This window comes from Pinus tabuliformis, chromosome 2_2 (assembly GCF_031772625.1).
Source record: "Pinus tabuliformis cultivar Carrire ecotype Pingquan chromosome 2_2, CPIR1, whole genome shotgun sequence".
Lineage (NCBI taxonomy): Eukaryota > Viridiplantae > Streptophyta > Pinopsida > Pinales > Pinaceae > Pinus > Pinus tabuliformis.
Genome location: NC_142300.1, coordinates 799,254,338 through 799,259,236, shown reverse-complemented (window position 1 = coordinate 799,259,236; position 4,899 = coordinate 799,254,338). Strand labels below are relative to the sequence as shown.

General features: G+C 48.7%; 2 non-coding genes and 1 pseudogene across 2 annotated transcripts in view; all 3 read left to right on the top strand.

Moving 5' to 3' along the window:
• Window positions 1–481: 481 nt before the first annotated feature.
• On the top strand, window positions 482–2,214 carry LOC149195134 (18S ribosomal RNA; annotated as a pseudogene).
• Window positions 2,215–4,423: 2,209 nt separating this feature from the next.
• On the top strand, window positions 4,424–4,577 carry LOC149195133 (5.8S ribosomal RNA). The gene has a single exon (XR_016255469.1). It is a non-coding gene; the product is annotated as a 5.8S ribosomal RNA (ribosomal RNA).
• Window positions 4,578–4,824: 247 nt separating this feature from the next.
• The window catches only part of LOC149195132 (25S ribosomal RNA), a 3,409-nt gene continuing 3,334 nt past the window's right edge, over window positions 4,825–4,899 (top strand). The window contains exon 1 of the ribosomal RNA XR_016255553.1: window positions 4,825–4,899. This exon is cut by the window's right edge and continues 3,334 nt beyond it. This is a non-coding gene — a ribosomal RNA (25S ribosomal RNA).

Here is a 4,899-nt window from a genome sequence, read left to right as displayed (position 1 = left end):
GTCCGGGTGGATTCCTAGGTGGCCTCGGTGCATGGTGGGGAGGGTTGTGGCTCATTTATAATATAGAGGTTACGTGGTTGCTTGTCCTCCATTTGTTTTATTTGCATCGAGGCTGCCGAAGGCGATCGGGTGATCGAGGTCGATCACTGCTGCTGTCCGGGTGGACTCCTAGGTGGCCTCGGTGTGGGGCGTGGAGGCCTTTGGAGGCATTTCTAAGGGAGTGGGTGAGTGATCACTCGTTTTCTTGTTGGTTGCGCCGTGGATGTAAACTTTGGAGTGGCCTTGGTGTGTTGTGGCTTGGCAGGTCTGCCCATTTGTTCGCCATGTCCTTGGCATGTTGCGTGTGCTTCCTTCTTGGGATGCAAGAGGTGCAAGGCACCAAAGTTTTACATGATATTTTGACATCTCTTTGGCTTGATGGGTGTTCAGGTTGGCTCTCGGTAAGAGAGTGCCCAAAATGCCCTTTGAAGTGGGAGGGTGCTACCTGGTTGATCTTGCCAGTAGTCATATGCTTGTCTCCAAGATTAAGCCATGCATGTCTAAGTATGAACTAATTCAGACTGTGAAACTATGGATGGCTCATTAAATCAGTTATAGTTTTTTTGATGGTACCATACTACTCGGATAACCGTAGTAATTCTAGATCTAATACGTGCACCAAGTCCCGAATCTTTGGAAGGGATGCATTTTTTAGATAAAAGGCTGGTGCGGGCTTGCTCGCTTCTCCGGTGAATCATGATAGCTCGACAGATCGCACAACCCTTGTGCTAGTGATGCTTCATTCAAATTTCTGCCCTATCAACTTTCGGTGGTAGGATAGAGGCCTACCATGGTGGTGACGGGTGATGGAGAATTAGGGTTCGATTCCGGTGAGAGAGCCTGAGAAACAGCTACCACATCCAAGGAAGGCAGCAGGCACACAAATTACCCAATCCTGACATGGGGAGGTAGTGACAAGAAATAACAATACTGGGCTCATTGAGTCTGGTAATTGGAGGGCAAGTCTAGTGCCAACAATGCGGTAATTCCAGCTCCAAGAGCGTATATTGAGGTTGTTGTAGTTAAAAAGCTCGTAGTTGGATCTTGGGTCGTAAAGGTTGGTCTGCCTACTCGGTGTGCACCTTCCCTTACGTCCCTTTTGTCGGCGGCGTGCTCCTGGCCTTAATTGGCTGGGTCGTGGTTCTGACGCTATTACTTTGAAAAAATTAGAGTGCTCAAAGAAAGCTTATGCTTTGAATACATTAGCATGGAATAACGTGATAGGAGTCTGGTCCTATTGTGTTGGCCTTCGGGACCGGAGTAATGATTAATTTGCACTGTCGGGGGCATTCGTATTTCATTGTCAGAGGTGAAATTCTTGGATTTATGAAAGATGGACCACTAGGAAAGCATTTGCCAAGGATGTTTTCATTAATCAACCTAGTCTCAATCATAAACGATGATGACCAGGGATCGGCGGATGTTGCTCTAAGGACTCCGCCAGCACCTTCTGAGAAATCAGAGTGTTTGGGTTCCATGGGGAGTATGGTCGCAAGGTTGAAACTTAAAGGAATTGATGGAAGGGCACCACCAGGAGTGGAGCTTGTAGCTTAATTTGACTCAACACGGGGAAACTTACCAGGTCCAGACATAGTAAGGATTGACAGATTTAGAGCTCTTTATTGATTCTATGGGTGGTGGTGCATGGCCGTTCTTAGTTGGTGGAGCGATTTGTCTGGTTAATTCCGATAACGAACGAGACCTCAGCCTGCTAACTAGCTACATGGAGGTTCCCCTTCACGACGAGCTTCTTAGAGGGACTATGGCCGTTTAGGCCATGGAAGTTTGAGGCAATAACAGGTCTGTGATGCCCTTAGATGTTCTAGGCCACACGCACGCTACACTGATGCAGCCAACGAGTTTTTATTCCTGGTTCGAGAGGATTGGGAAATCTTCTCAAATTGCATCATGATGGATATAGACCATTGCAATTATTGGTTTTCAATGAGGAATTCCTAGTAAGCGTGTGTCATCAACTCGTGTTGACTACGTCCCTGCCCTTTGTACACACTGCCCATCGCTCCTATCAATTGAATGATTCGGTGAAGTGTTTGGATTGCGTCGACGGTGCTCGGTCTTTTGTTCGTTGGAAGGCATGGGCCAAGGGTGAGGGCTTCCATAGTTGGTTCTCTCTAAAAGGTGGCGGCGGTTGATGTGTTGCTTGGGTGAGCTTTTTCGCTGGTGGTTGGGTCGAGGGAGTGGTTGCGTGCGAGAATGGTAGCTCAAACCTTCCCTGAGGGGAGATTGTCGAGGTTCGGTTAGTATGGGATTGATGAAGAGTGGTTCAACCCATTGGGCTGGCCACCCTAGTCCCTCTCGACCGTTCCTCGACATGCCCTCGCGGAAGGGTTGGGTGTCCAGGTAATGAAAAACCCATCCCTCGGTTTGAGCTCCATCAAGATCGAAATTTTCCCAGCCGACGGGCATGAGGGTGGAATATTATCTCGTGCCTTAGATGTCGAGGGAATTCCTCGTCCTCTCTCGAGCCACTCCCCTTCTAAGGGAAAAAGAAGTAGTGGGTTGTATCTTTGTTCCTCCCTTTGGATTGTGGGTTTTTTGTGGGACTTGTGTCATTTTTTTGTTTCGTGGTGTGCGCTTTGCGAACGTCCCTCTCTCTAGTGGCATTGCACCATCGATGTATTTGTGGCCCGCAGCTTTCTCCAGTGTTGAGTGTCGGCCCGTGACAACTCCTCTTTGAAGTTTGATTCTTTGACCCCTGTTGACTTTATCGCGGGAAAGGTTGTTGGGTGTTTTGTACACGGAGGGGTGCAATAGCGGTGTGGGTTTGTGTTATTGGTAGTAGTCTATTTTTCATTTGAAGCCTTGTGCCACTGGGTTGGGGGGTTGTTTGCCTCTCAGTGACGTGCTCCAGACACTGGTCTCATCGTGGCCCTTGTCTTTTCTATTGGTCAGTTTTAGGTTGTGATTTATTTGCTTGGTTGTTTTCTATGTTGTAAAGATAGAAAGGGTGTTGTGCTGAATGCATGTGGGAGGGTGTGAAGAGGTGGGACGCATTTTTGATTGGGTGCTTTGTTTGATTTATTTTTGTTTAGCGGACATCTACTCGGTGTGTTGTTGAGCTTCTCTCTTTTCTTGGGATCTTTGTTTCTTTGGTGTTGTTTTCTTCCCTTCTTCCTTTCGGCCCCATCTTTACGGAGGAGAGGTGGGATTGTTGTGGATTGGTGTTTGGGAAGGACGAAAAGTAGTGTGAGTTCCCAGGGTGGCCACCCTAGTCCTTCTCGATCGCCGTCCCCTGCAGTTCCCCCCTTTTTCCAAAGGCGCGGAGTTTGGGAAGCTTGTTCTCTTTTTGAGCCTCCCCTTATGAGTCAGTATCCACGCTTGATATCTCTTTCTTTCCTATTTTTTTCTTCCCTTCTTGCTTTTGGACCCTTAGCTCTACGGAGAAAAGGTGGGATTGTTGTGGATTGGTGTTCAGGAAGGACGAAAAGCAGTGGGAGTTTTGAGGGTGGCCACCCTAGTCCTTCTCGATTGTTGTCGCCTACAGTTCCCCCTTTTTGCGAAGGCACGAGGGTGGGGAATCTTGTTCTCTATTTGAGCCTCCCCCAGTGAGTCAGTAGATGCGTTTGATATATCTCTTTCTTTCATGTTGTTTTCTTCCCTTCTTCCTTTCGGCCCCTAGCTTTACGAAGAAAAGGTGGGATTGTTGTGGATTGGTGTTCGGGAAGGACGAAAAGCAGTGCGAGTTCCCAGGGTGGCCACCCTAGTCCTTCTCGATCACCATCCCCTGCAGTTCCCCCCTTTTTGTGAAGGCACAGGGTTGGGGAAGCTTGTTCTCTGTTTGAAACCTCCCCTTGTGAGCTGGTAGCCACGGTCGATATATCCCTTTCTCTCTTGTTGTTTTCTTCCCTTCTTCCTCATGGCCCCTAGCGTTATGGAGAAAAGGTGGGATTGTTGTGGATTGGTGTTTCGGAAGGATGAAACATAGTGCGAGCTCCCGGGGTGGCCACCCTAGTCGTTCTCGATTGTCGTCCCCTTCAATTCCCCCCTTTTGCTGAAGGCACATGGCTTGGGAGGCTTGTGCTTTGTTTTGTACCCTTTTCATCCTTTCGGTCCCTAGCTTTACGGAGAAAAGGGGGAATTGTTGTGGGCTGGTGTTGGGGAAGGGCTAAAAGTAGTGCAAGCTCCCGAGGTGGTCACCCTAGTCCTTCTCGATTACTGTTCCATGCATTTCCCCCCTTTTTGTGAGGGCGTGGGGCTGGGGGAGATTGTCCTCTGTTCGAGTCTCCCCCTGTGAGGGGGTTAGACACCTTTGTTTCTCTTTCTCTCATGCGTTTTTCATCCTTTTGCCCCTTGGCCTTGCATTTGTTGTGGGGGGTGCCCTTATTCAGTTTTGTGGTCGATTTTTTTGGTAATATGCGGAAACGACTCTCGGCAACGGATATCTCGGCTCTTGTTACGATGAAGAACGTAGCAAAATGTGATACTTAGTGTGAATTGCAGAATCCCATGAATCATCGAGTTTTTGAACACAATTTGCGCCCGAGGCCTCGGTCGAGGGCAAGTCTGTCTGGGTGTCGCATCCCATTCAAACGCACTCCCTGCAATATGCTAGGGAGCAGCGGAGCTCGTCGTCCGTGCCCCATGCAGTGCGGTCGGCTGAAATACCTGAAGCGATGTTTCGTGGCATGCATTGGTGAGCAGTGATCTTGTCCCCTTGGATGGGTAGTCGGCGTTAGCTGATGCGGGCTTTGTGTGGCATTGCTCGAACTTGATTTGCTCTCTCTTGTCCTCCCATGGGGTAGGGCAGATTTAGCTCCAAATTTTCAACCTCAGCTCAGGCAAGAACACCCACTGAGTTTAAGCATATAATTAAGCAGAGGAAAAGAAACTTACAAGGAT